This window comes from Pollicipes pollicipes, unplaced genomic scaffold (assembly GCF_011947565.3).
Source record: "Pollicipes pollicipes isolate AB1234 unplaced genomic scaffold, Ppol_2.1 Scaffold_3447;HRSCAF=4054_pilon_pilon_pilon, whole genome shotgun sequence".
In the NCBI taxonomy this organism is placed as follows: Eukaryota; Metazoa; Arthropoda; class Thecostraca; order Pollicipedomorpha; family Pollicipedidae; genus Pollicipes; species Pollicipes pollicipes.
The window spans coordinates 16,205,942-16,217,918 of NW_023596297.1; the positions used below are offsets into that span (position 1 = coordinate 16,205,942).

General features: G+C 57.4%; 1 protein-coding gene across 1 annotated transcript in view; it reads right to left on the minus strand.

Moving 5' to 3' along the window:
- The window catches only part of LOC119091323 (skin secretory protein xP2), a gene marked incomplete in the record, with an annotated part of 65,319 nt that extends 53,548 nt beyond the window's left edge, over positions 1 to 11,771 (minus strand). The window contains 1 exon segment of the mRNA XM_037214039.1: positions 11,597 to 11,771.
- Between the last annotated feature and the right edge of the window lie 206 nt (positions 11,772 to 11,977).

Consider the following 11,977-nt stretch of genomic DNA (forward strand, 5'->3'; position numbering starts at 1 on the left):
GTTGGGACCCGCAAACGGCCGCGGGTGAGCGACGGAACCACTCAGACCAGTTGCCGCGGGCGAAAGTGCTCACACGGGCACCCCGGCCCGTGCCCATCATGATATTAGGTTGGTGTTATCATCGCCAAGTGAACGCACAAGCCAACGCGGTCGTAGGTAGAAGATGCGCGGCGTGTTGTACTGATGCGCAGCGTGCTGTACTGATGCGCGGCATGCTGTACTGATGCACGGCACATTGTACTGATTGCCAGTGGTTCTCCGTGCAAGTTTGGCGTGTTCGTCCTACGCCCTGCTGATGCATGTTCCCTATCGCGGCACACATGTCGTGACCCGGCAACACAAGCATCGGTCTAGGCCGGAGCCTTCCGAGGTGAAACAGCCGCCGCGTGTAGCGGTGCCCTCAAACGTGCAGCGCACGGGAAACCCAACAGAACACCCCGCAAACCCATGTCGGTTGCGCTGAGTACCCCCAATTCACGTGCAGTTTGCGTGTGGACGCCGCGCGCCCGCTTTGTACGCCTACTGGTGCGATTCTGACGGAGCAAACTAAACTTTCGATAGCACGCTCCAATAAGTCGGTCAGTAGAGTCATTGGCGCGCCATGGTCGTAGGCAAACACGGATGCAACTCCTAGCGTCCACACACTGCTGGTGAACGCGCGCGTGCTTTTCACCAGTGCTTCTTCCAGAAACAATTGCTTGGAACGGTGCGATTCGGTGGCCGATGTTGTTTTGTTAACTGCAGCCCACATGTAAGTATTAAGTATACCTAAATGTTGCAGGATGGTAATTTTTCAAGAAGTGAAAATTATGATGGCAGAAATATACGCGTCGGTTGAAACGTACCCACGCTGGCTACGGCGAGTTCTAATTCTTCTGCCGGCCGTGTTCAATGCTGGGCTGATAATGGTATGCTCGCAGCAATCGGACTCTCCAGACTCAGACTAAGACTCAGACTCCAGACTCAGCAAACAAAATCAGGCTCTCCAACACGAAACAAGCCATCACTTACACTGACTCACTTCCGTTTCATGACGTCAAAGGTCAATACACACCACATCCATTCAATGATGAAATGCGTGGTACCATCACATTCCCTACGCCCGACACACCAAAATGTTTTGGATACCAGGTCACGCAAACATTCCTGGGACACCGGTGATCGGGTTCCACAATCGGCTTTCAGGTAACCCAAGACACGCACTTCCTGTTCTTATACAAACACACTTGCACACATAAACTCACGTTTGCGACATACTCTGCAAGACAAAATTGATCCGCGGTAGCACACACACCTCCACAGAATTTTCCCACTCTTTATCAGTGAGCAAATTCCATCAACGCATACGTTTGGAAGAAACAATGCTGGCACCCCTTCGCATCAGGAATATTAAGCCCATTCACTGCTCTACACTGTAGGACACATTGCCTACAGCGTGTTACGGGTGTGCAGTTACATAAGATTCCACACTTCACTCATTGCCGAGACCGCATTCGCCACGTCCATGTAGACCGCAAGACCGCGTCCCCACGTCCCTGTAGACCGCGAGACCGCGTCCCCACGTCCCTGTAGACCGCGAGACCGCGTCCCCACGTCCCTGTAGATTGCGAGAACCGCTCCCCACGTCACTGTAGCCGGAGACCGCGTCCCCACGTCCCTGTAGACCGCGAGACCGCGTCCCCACGTCCCTGTAGCCTGCGAGACCGCGTCCCCACGTCCCTGTAGACCGCGAGACCGCGTCCCCACGTCCCTGTAGACCGCGAGACCGCGTCCCCACGTCCCTGTAGACCGCGAGACCGCGTCCCCACGTCCCTGTAGACCGCGAGACCGCATCCGCCACTCCAAACTGGTCGGCATAAGATCAGTTGCATGCTGACACATCAGCGTCCTGTTAGGCTCCCAGCTCGTGTCAGTGGCGCGCATCCTAATCTTACTTCGCCGCTTTTCTAATATGCACGTAAAACGGAGCTGTGTGATTTCATGCAAACGGGGAAATTGGAGCGTGCCACCCAATTTGGCAAAACGCGCGGCCATTTATGCCTTTTGGGAAAGGATGTTATTTTTTGTTCATAAGTACTATTCCATGGCATCAAGATAGACAGATGTTTAATTTGTATTAAGAAGCGGGAGATCTGCCCCCCCCCCCTCTCTATGTTTCAATCTATATGCATCTCCACGACACTACATAGCAAGCACGAACACTGCTAAACAAGAGAATGTTAAGTTTGAGTCAAAAGGTGGGAGTTCTGTCTGTGCCATATTGCCTGAAATGCCACTCCATTTATCCCTTCGGGCCGCGGCCGATCAGCTGAGCCCGTTTGCGGCCGTGCGACGTGCTCTCTTGTTGCGACGATGACTACTGATCAGTCATTCGTTTACATGTATTTATTCACCCTGACGTTTAGTATGCGTATGTGCCCAGTACAGACATGCGATAGTATGAGCTCCATTTTTTCTTAAATTATCCGTTGTCACGCGCCTGACAGCAGCAGCCGACAAATGTAACATTTGCGTACCGACTCTCGCAACCGCTTAAAAATCTTTACAACGCCAGGCACTTTGGCGGATCATCTGGGCAGACAAAAAAAAAAAACACATGCTCAAACTAACGTAAAGTATCGCGACACTACTCGGAATTTGCGTGGTGAACTCATAAACGCCTATCATCAAGAGGTGTTATCATACACTTGAGGGGTTGCTTTCCATAGGTGTCTGCCCTTCAGCGATCTGTGGTATAGATCAAGCGAATATTGGATGTGGGGGTCGCATCGTGATATTGTATTGGATCCATTATCACTTATTGATGGAGTTTGAACTGGTCTCGGTGTTTTATTGCTTCAGTTATTAGACGAGGCTAACACCTCGCGTCCAATAACACGGAGGAATGAAAGCGCGCGACCATAACATTACCATAACGGCTGCCGCCCCCTACTCTGCGAAGGCGCTACCACGCGAGCTGGCAGGTGAACCATCTGTATGGCTTCAGTGCCAGGGGGCGACTCTCGTCCACTGCCTTCTTTTTGTATCTCTTTGACGTTCGGAAAGCTTGGGGAGCCGCTGATCAGTTACGGATTTGGACTAATGCTATTCGCCACTGCATATGACCACGGCTAAATGCAAATTTGAGCCTGCTCACAAAAACCTATAGCAGCGTATTAAATGTTACGGTTCGGCAAATATATTCGCGATGTCACCCAGGCATGTCTCTGGACGATAATATCCCTAGACGCCCATAATATCCCTAGACGCCGATAATATCCCTAGACGCCGTCGCAAGCCTTGCCACCTGTCACGTGACTGTTGTCCATCGAATTACATGAGATATCGCAGCGATGGCCTCGTGGTTGAATCGGCGTTTTCTGACTATATCTAGGCTGAAGAGCTGTTTGTTAGACGCAGTGTGGAATGGTTTGCTTGTAATTTCGACAAAATTATTACTGTTATGTTGCATCCTTCCGGTGTTGCCGCATTGTGAGTTACAGCAGCCTGTCATTCTTCTGCTTCAGGTTGATTAACCAAGAAATTTATTCAGCAAAATGCATCTCATTTCCCCCGAGAGCGTTGAACATCCCTGTGCTAAGGCTTTCCGTAGCACGCTATCATGTTTAACTTGAAACGCCCAAGGTTGGAAAATCGATTAAATCAACTCATTTCTCTCGAGCCAATTTTTCTTATCAGACATACATTTGTCATGCTATTGCTGCATGCTTTTCCTGGTAATGTAACCATCGACATAATTTCCACAGTGCGTAAAGCTGTGGCTGGTCACCGCTTTCCAACGCTTGTGGTAACACCGCGAAGAAATCAAATCGTCGCCTCGTAAAAGGAGCCTTCAGAAAATGCAGGGATCAACAGGTCAAGGTTTGGGGGCTTTGGCGTGCAGCCCAAACTACAAATCACCTCGCTGGATTGCTCAATGAGAAATAACAGAATTTGGAAACGACAGTTAGATTTCACATCTTGTGTCTGCGTGTATGTGTATGCAGATGCGTGTATGTACAAGTGGCATACGCCATGCGTCAAAGTGCACGCCTGCATGCCAGGCACATCAGAAGCAAAGAAAGACGGAAATACAGAAAAGCCAAGCCCACAGATAATAGAGGTCGAACAAAGAGGGCGAATACCGTCAAGGACGATGTCAAGCGTTAACCCACCTAACGTGATTAGTGATGATGAAGATGGAGATGAAGATGAAGATGCACAAATGAATCGGCTGATGGTGCAGTGCGTGATGCAAATGAGCACGAAACGTCAATCATGCGCTTATCAGCAGAGATCAAGACAGCAAAAAGCACGCAAACTGCAATGAGCGGCTGCATCGCAACAATCGCAGCATAATGAACGCCGCCTGGGTACGAATTTCGGCCGGAATCTCTAAAACTCCGCGGGGCGTCCCCGCAACCGGAGCCGGCCCAGCGTCTCGAGAGAAGGCAGGCGAAGCCACGCCCTATCGACCGGCCAGAGCGCCCCAGCAGCCATCCCCGGTGCAACAGCCGCCCACCCCCACGTGCAATGCCGGCGCCAGCGATCAATGCTCTCCCGTAGCCGAGCACCCGGTAAAATCGATGCAAACTTGAACGGGCCGGGCCGCTAAAGGCGAGAGGTGGACGCCCGGCGCAGCTGACGGCGTGGCCGCCGGTGGCGCCGCCACACGACGCTTGGACGAAGCTTCGGTGCGACCGACTGGGCGCGGGCCCGCCCAGGGACGCGCATACCTATGAAAAACCGGTCACCCTTCGAGCAAAACAAGGCGGGTCAAGGCGCCGCCCGCCGTGCCGCCTCCGCTGCCCGGTCACGTAGCCGGGTCAGCCCGAGGTAGCCCGGCCGCCGTCCGGGGCAGGCCACCGCCGCCCGGCCGCCGCCTGTCCGCCGGTCCGCCGGCCCGCCAGGGTGCTCCGGGGCGGCCGCCGTCCGCAGCCGGCCGCCGGCCGGCGGAAGCGGCTGAGTCGGCCGATAGCGCAGCAGCTGCGCGGCGGCGCGGACCGGCCGGCGGCGGCGGCGGCGGTGGCGGCGGCGGCGGCCGGCTCCGTCCGGCGGCGGTCACACGCCACCGGTAAACACCGGAAACGGCCGGCACGGCGTCGCCGGCGGCGCCCGGTGATCCGGCGACGCACCGGCACGGACAGGAGCCCAGCGGCCGCTCTCGCCGAGCGGCGCTGTCCCGCGCCACCTGTCGGTCGCGTGCGGGCGCGGTGGCCAGCGTCAGCCGCCTGGACTGACGCGCCGCGCTCATCCCATTACAACCGCGCGTAGTCCGGTGATTCGCACGTTACAAAGGAACTGCTGAGACCGTTGCACGCACCTCATAATTCAAAGCGAACGTGCGACGTCGGCCAGGGGGGGGGGGGGCAGCACGCAAACTACCAGCCTGCACGCGTGATTCACTTCCGGGCAATGACCGGAAAGGGTCGCGTTGTGGCCCCGGCAAGCGGTGTTCAGGGTTGTTGCTGCCGCGTCACAGCGCCCCTCTCCCAACACGCGATTAAATTTGACCCCGCGACTTCACTCGACGGTCGGCACTGGTTTTCCCTAGCATTGTTTGCAACAATAACCCTCACCGCCCTCTGCGAGCCTGCATCATAATTTTCATCGCATTCCATCCCAACATCCCATCCGTGGCTCCAGCCCGTACCCACGGTTATAACCGGCCGCCGCCATTTCCTCCCGGCGGCGGCTGGGGCTAAATAACGGCCCCTGAGCACAGCCGCTGATGTGAGTAGACCGGCGAGACAGGGCCCGGCGCCGGCTGAGGGCGCCTCGCGCGGCGGCGTCTCGGCGGGAGGGCCGACTGCACGGTCCGCAGTTCGCACGGATATACATCCCAGGACATGCCTCGCTGTCAGCTGTGCAAACAAACGGTGACGCTCATCGTTGTGTCACGGGGCAGTGACAGCAGAGATGACGTTTCACGCTCTGTCCTAACCTACTCCTCTCTCTCCCATTTCTTTCGTCTTCCCCTCTCGGAACAAACTGCCTCATGATATACGAAGTCGTGCACCGCTCCATCTCTTTGCCACAGCTCCTTCTAGTGCCTTTCCGTCTCATTCATAGCAACGCTGCGCAGACTAAATCTACCCCTTCCCCATATCTCTTTCCCCGCTGGTGACATCACGCGCACCGTCAGCGCCAGCAGCTGCCAAGGTCACGCCCCTATGATTGTCCGCGACGAACGCTCTTCAGCTGCGGTTTACACTCGTCGGCTCTCAGCGGCCCGGCTGCTGGTCGTGCGACACGGATCCATGGTCAACCAAGCCTGCTAGCATCTGCGACGCGGTGCCCACCGGACCCGCCAGATGGGGCGAGACCGAGTGTGGGCCGATCAGACCCCGCCAGGCCTCAGGTCAGGTCCGGGTCGGATCAGGGTGAGCCGGGTTACGTTCAGAGGGGTCGCCAGGTCGGACCGGGCCGGAATGTGCTGACACCAGCAGCGGCAGCGGTGCGCCGCAGCGGCGAGACCCGCGACCGGCGCGCTCCTCTCACGGCGGCAGGGACGGCGCCAACGTCTCGGGTCCGCGGGCGGCCCGCCGCGCCGCGCCGCGCCGCGCCGCCGGCCGGCCGGACGGGGCGCCCGTGACCGGACGCCGCGGCTCGGGTTTCCACGCGTCGGTGGCTCCGGGTACGGCGGCGAGAACCCCCCGCGACCGAAGCCGCCGGTCATGCCGGTCAGGGGTTCGACTCTACGGGGATGGCGAGCGAGAGTGGCCCCCAGTAGAGACGCCGGGCTTGGAAACTTGCAGCCCAGCTTGCGACTGAATGTCCGTAAAATCCTTTTGCCGATAGGGCAAACATGCTTTGATGTCACCGAATAATCAATAGCTAATAACAAATAGTCAAGAACGATTCGAACGCAATACATATTTCTGATTTCTGCTCCACTTTAACATCCAACTCTATGCACGGGTCCGATCCAGATCGACAAACCGAATAGCCGACGGCCACCCGACACCACCATGGCGGAGGGCAGCCGGAGCGGCGCGGAGACGTCTCAGTGCAGCGAGTGGAGAGAACCCTGGTTTCCGGCGGCGAGGCCGCGCCGGCCTGGCGGGTGACCACCGGCCAGGTCCGCCCGGATGCTCCTGGTCTGCGGGGAGGTGCCCGCACCGCATGGATAGGAGGAGGAGGCTGTCCGCGTATTCAGCAGGGCGAGGTCTCGCTACGGAGGCCAGAATGGCCAGGAGACGAGGTACTTTCGAGGAAAGAGGTGCGAGACGCCTCTTTGGACATTCGGCACTGTGCGACTTCAGAAAAGCAGGCAAGCCACTGTCCCCTTCTCCTTCCTTCCCCTCCCCCCCCCCCCCCCAAGCGATAAGCCTGTTCGGAGAATGTTTGGGCAATGAAAGAAGGAGACAAGCATGCAAGAATACAAGACACTTTGAAGAGTCAGTGGAGAAAAAACGCGCTCAAAGACAAGAGGAGCGCGAAGGAAATTGTAGCTGCCTATGACTGCCACTGATCAGTTTTGAGTCCTGCGCCAACCGGAGCGTGGTAGAATGGGTAAAGCACGCCGGACACCACGGCTCGGGCACCGCTTCTTGAGGAGAGTTCCGGTTTCCCATTACCGGAAGTGGTACATGACCCAAAAACTTCCACAAAAAAACGCTCTCAGCAGCATGACGCCCTCGGCAACCAAGATGGAAGAGATCTGTGACTTGCATGTCGCCATCCCAGCAGGAGAGCAAATAAAACGTCAACAAATGGCTTTCATTCTCGTCTCTGCATGGTGCCAGCCTCGCGCACCGTCCATATCATATTACTGCCGAGTCCGGAGTGACTCTCTGGTTACGCTACAGGCCAGTTGTCCGCCAAGGTCCACCACTCACTGGTCTGCCGCGCCGCAGATTGGTTCTAATTACGCTCATTAGCATACAATCGATCAGTCGGGCGCGCGGGAGGACTTCCCCGGCGGCGCTTCCTGTCGGGCCGAGTCAGCGAGAAGCTGCTGCGCTTCCTGAGCCGGCGGGTCCGGCCCAGGGCCGCCGGAACCTCTCCGGAGGGTCGCCTGCACTGAGCGCGCGCAGGCGGCGCCGCCTCCCCTCCACACGCTCCCCGGAGGACAGCTGTCGGAGGGTGGGACGCGGCGGCTGCGCGGCTAGGAGACAGAACAGGCGCGGCTCTGACACGGACATCATTTGGAAAGGTGGGTGTGAGTTCGGACTGCTGATTAGTTTGAGGCCTGTTTGAGCGGGCGTTCGGGAACTTGGCCCGCTTGCGTTTCGGTTGAGCTGAGCGTTGACCACTCAGCTGGGCTCAGCTGATCCAGGGACCAAGAAGTGGGAATCTGCTGAGCCAGGCACGGCGAGTTAGGATGAGCCAGGCACGATGACCTGAGGATCACCTGAACCAGGATCGATGCACCAGCTGGACACCGCTTAGCCAAGGTCGGTGAGCTGAGAAATCAGTCGGCCAGTGGCAGTAGGCTGGGACTCAGCTGTTGTAGTGTCAACAAGCTGAGTCAGCTGAGCCAGGGCGCAGCGCAAGCAGGGAATCTGCTGATCAGGGACACAGCGAGAGCTGGAAATCAGCTGAGCCAGGGCGCAGCGCAAGCTGAGAATCAGCTGAGTCAGGGCACAGTGCAAGCATAGAATCAGCTGATCCAGGGCACAACACACGCTGAGACTCAGCTGATCCAGGGCACAGCGTAAACTGAGAATCAGCTGAGCCAGGGCGCAGCGCAAGCTGAGAATCAGCTGAGTCATGGCATAGTACAAGCAGAGAATCAGCTGATCCAGGGCACAGCGTAAACCGAGAATCAGCTGAGCCAGGGCACAGCGTAACCTGAGGATCAGCTGATCCAGGGCACAGCGCAAGCAGGAAATCAGCTGATCCAGAGCACAGCACACGCCGAGGATCAGCTGAGCCAGGACATAGCACAAGCTGAGAATCAGCTGATCCAGGGCACAACGCAAGCTGAGAATCAGCTGAGTCAGCGTACAGCGCAAGCTGAGACTCAGCTACGCCAGGGACAGCGGGCAGCGTCAAAGCTGCGCTCCAGCGAGACTTCGCAGGCCCTGCAGATGACGGATGTGACCAGCAGATACAGCTTCCGACCACAGCGTCAGGTACAGTCAGTATGCTGCGCAAGCCACGCTGGCGGCGATTGTGCCAGCACGGAAGCACGTCCGGTCTGGCCGCCCCACACGAGAAGATTAGAACACGACTTCTGCATTCCGTTTTCATAAGCGGTGCGCGAGCCACACACACTTAGCCCTTTCAACTGTTGAAGCGTAGATAGCGTCAGCAGCTGCCGATATAACACGCTCGTCAGCAGCTGTCATGTCAGCTGATGTCGTCAGCAGCTGCTGATATAACACGCTCGTCAGCAGCTGCCATATCAGCTGATGTCGTCAGCAGCTGCTGATAACACGCACTCTCTTATGCGCGCGGCCGCAGTCTGGACAAAGCGTCGCGACAAGCCCGTGACTGACATGTCCGCGTGTGCCGCACTGAACAGCTGCACTGGAGATGGCGCCGCGGCGCCGGCCCTGTGGGGCGGGCTGAGCCCCGGCGGCTCAAGGCGGCCTGCGCAGCTCGCCGCCGACGCCGGCCAACACGGCGGCGCTTTTTGGTATTGTAAACAAACATGGCGGCTCGCGAGAAGGTCCATATCTGGGCAGCATTTGGAACGATGAAGACATTCGATTCGCAGAGACAAAGACTATCATTTGATGGGCTTCGCCACGCCATGGCCGAGCTGGTCAGCACGTGGCAGCCAGCGAGGAAAAGGTGAATATCAACAGGTTAACGGGCGGAGAAGATAATTGATTGGGAAATAAGGATACTGAGATTGGATTAGACTGGGTGTCACCAATGCTGCAATCCTCTATGCATATCGAGCAGCACCACAAGGCGATTCAAACCAACATATATGTATTTTATTTCAGACGGTATATCTGTTCAAAGGTGCATTAAATGCCAAATGACAACCAGAGCGGTTGTTTACGAATGGGTCAATGATAGAAAGAAACCAAGATCTACCGCTCCGTGAGTGAGACAAAGGGAACCGTGACGAAGGGTCTGGTGTCTAACACACACCAATAGAAAGGAAAAACCGGGCTTTGATGTTTGCAACAGAACCAATAGAAACAAGGAAGTAGAATAGGTGGTTGCCAAAGACCCAATAGAAACCAGACTGTGGTATTGACAAAGAACCATTGGGAGCCAGAAACCAGCTTCTGGTGTTCACGAAGCAGCCAGTAGGAGTCGGGAGCCAGGGTCTCGTCCAACATAAGGAAACAGATGCGTGTTTGCCCGGGGCAGAAATGAAATCACACCCAGACACCTGGGACACCAACAGAGGTCGCATGACGCGGACAGCTAGGCGCGCCACCTCAGACCCGAGTTTGTTTTTGATCGGTTTGCCAAGCCAGCGATGCCTCCGACTCAACAACAGCGACAAAAAGTCCCGTGATGTTCGTGACAAAGGTCCTAAGCCTGTCCACCAGTGCATTCCTACACGCATACGTCTGTCCCTCTCTCTGCATATACCGGCGACTTTTCCCTGACGCCTCACTCCTCTATCAGCTCGTCAGCCGACAGCAAACATCTCGGTCCACAAGTCCTCTCATCAGCTCGGCCCTCGGTCTTCTCATCAGCTCGGTCCTCTTCCTACACAACAGCTCGGTCCTCTGTCTTCTCATCAGCCGACAGCAGACACGCGTCTTGGGTGTCTCCCGTCCTGCAATGACCGGCCGGCAACGGCAAGCGTGTTGCTCAAAACACCGGAAAACGTTCGGCGGGCGCCAAGCCGGAACCGCACTCCCGGGTTGCCAACCCCGTCAGCACGACTTCGTCGCCGATTAGCACCGCAGAGGGTAACAGAGACGCGAAGTAATCCAGCGCCGGGCGCGAGCCGTTACCATGGCAGACGGCCGCGCGCCGGGCCGGGTCGCTGGCCTTGTGTGGTCGCCCGTCTAGGCGCGCTGGTCGTCTTGAGTACGCCGGCTGACATGGCAGCTGACGCCGATGCCTCGTCTGTGTAGCTGTCCCCACCTCACGGCTCATACCCGTCCGCACAGCCGCCGCCTTCGGGCACTCCTCCGTACCACTCTCCGTGCCTTATCCGCCCAATGCCACTCATGCTCAAATTTGGACGGCCATGCGGCTGTCTATAACGGCTGGCCTCCGTGCATTCCATGCCCTGCCGCCTAACGTCTGAGATTTGTGCCTCGCGTGTGCTTAGCTGCACACAGTTCATCCCAAAGCACGATCTGCCGCCGCTGCCGCCTTCCACCTCCGCAGGCGTAAGCACATGCCGTCGCCACATTTCATCTCCGCGCGCGCTGCTCTCCCACACTCAGTGGCCGTAAATTCGTTCGCCTCTCCGCCGCCACTGAATCGGCCGATGGCCGTCCCTCGTCTGCACTGCCGTCTCTCCTACACATACATTTTATCCAATTGACCCAAGCTCCTCCAAAGGTACCCTGCCTGCGGCTGGAAGCGACAGGTGACTCACCCACATGGCATCGTCGACGCCTCAATCCTGACAAGCATACGACTCATCGCACGTACAAAGCATGCCGCGCCTGTTTGCGTTATCGCTTACGGCTCATCTCCGTCCTTATCTGGGACACAACCGCCTCATGACTCATCAACGTACCTCGTCTGTGCTGCTATCCGGCGGCGGGGCTCTGCAGCTTCCTCGGGCGTGCGCGGTCGTCCGCGATCGGTGCCTTTGTCCGCCGGCGGTCGCTCCCTCTCCCCACTGCACTACACCTATCACTGGCGGGCGGCGCGCGGCGGCTCGGGCGTCTGTGATGCGCGCCGGCATCACCAGAGGGCCCGATGACTCACTGCGCCCGCCGCCGCCACGTTCAAATCAATAGCGAGAGCTGCCGCAGGGGACGCCGGCGGGCACGCGCGTTTCAAGTATGGTAGCCTCGTTACCCCTCTCCCCAGATGGCGCGGTGTACGGCGTCCCGCCGGTTGGAGGGGGACCGTGGCATTAAATGCCGCTTCGCGCGAAAAAGTTCTTCGTTGA